Source organism: Mus caroli, chromosome 9, assembly GCF_900094665.2.
Source record: "Mus caroli chromosome 9, CAROLI_EIJ_v1.1, whole genome shotgun sequence".
NCBI classification, from domain to species: Eukaryota; Metazoa; Chordata; class Mammalia; order Rodentia; family Muridae; genus Mus; species Mus caroli.
This window is the reverse complement of record NC_034578.1, coordinates 82,357,459-82,358,678: the sequence shown is the minus strand read 5'-3', so window position 1 is coordinate 82,358,678 and position 1,220 is coordinate 82,357,459. Positions and strand designations below refer to the sequence as shown.

Here is a 1,220-nt window from a genome sequence, read left to right as displayed (position 1 = left end):
ACTCCCTTGAGACAAGGTCTCCTACTGAAGCCGAAGCTTGCTCTTTTGGCTTGACCTTCTTCTCCTTACCCCCAACAGGGGTTATCGTTGGCAGTTAGTCTAGGCTCCACCCGGGGTGTGCCTGACTCATCATAAAATGTGCTGCTTACCCTCCGGTTTCCCTTTCCCATCTGATCTCCATGCTGGTCTTGGTGGTCGTAAAGCGGGAAGAGCACCTTGAAGCTGGCCTCACAGCGATGCAGTTTGCTGTAGAGCAGCAGGCCAGACTCAAACATGCCTGGGAGAAAAAGCCGGGCAGTGGTGGCGCACGTCTTTAATCCCAGCACTTGGGTGGAAGAGGCAGGCGGATTTCTGAATTGGAGGCCAGCCTGGTCTACAGAGTGAGTTCCAGGACAGCCAGGGCTATACAGAGAAACCCTGTCTCGGNAAACAAACAAACAAACAAAAAAGAAAAAAGAAAAAAGGAAAGAAAGAAAAAGAAGAAAAAGAAAGAAAAGCAAGTGCTGTTACCCACAGAGCCACCTCCCTACCCCTACATTGATGTTTTCTTGATATCATTAGCAATGCAAATAGACAGGAGGAATTGATTTTCTTCAGATCTAGAAATGAACGCGTCGGAACTTAGAATTACTTGGCACCCCTGCCTAAAAGATGCGTGGTGTCAATTATCTGTGCAGTAAGTGGGGGTCTAGAATCCCAGGTTAAATTATTCACAGTTTGAGCCAATTAGCTTTTGATTCAATGGCTATCTCTTTAATGACAAAGTTATTCCAGGAAAAGTTGAGCACCGGAAAAGTTTTTTTCTCCCTCAGATTTCCCTGAAGGGCAGATCTTCAGTGAGGCACTCTGTACTTTCATCAGCCAATAAAACCACAGTGCTGATCTGCTTCCTGCGGATTTTAATTTGCAGCAATGATAGACTGCAAGTAATGGGCCCTAGGTTACATGGTGGAACAGAAANNTCAAGTCAGAACTGGGATTAAAAAGTACCTTGAGAAAAGGTGAGGTGAATGTCGTGGGTCACGTGGCCTGAGAAGCCTGGTAGAAAGTCTTCTCCCATCCCGTAGCCTGGTTCACAGCCCCCACCCCTGGTCTCATCGTGGAGACTTGCACTGCAGTTCTCAAAACTAAAATTTGGTGTTCACAGCATCTCCAGGAGAGGATGGAAACAGATATTTTGGCATTGCAAAAACATGGACTTCCCATTGATTGTGCGCCCT

At 46.7% G+C, this 1,220-nt stretch overlaps 1 non-coding gene across 1 annotated transcript; it reads left to right on the top strand.

Annotated features, from left to right (window-relative positions):
• The first annotated feature begins 147 nt into the window (after positions 1–147).
• LOC115032012 lies at positions 148–277 on the top strand. Its single transcript, XR_003837661.1, has one exon. It is a non-coding gene; the product is annotated as a small nucleolar RNA SNORA61 (small nucleolar RNA).
• The last annotated feature ends 943 nt before the right edge of the window (positions 278–1,220 follow it).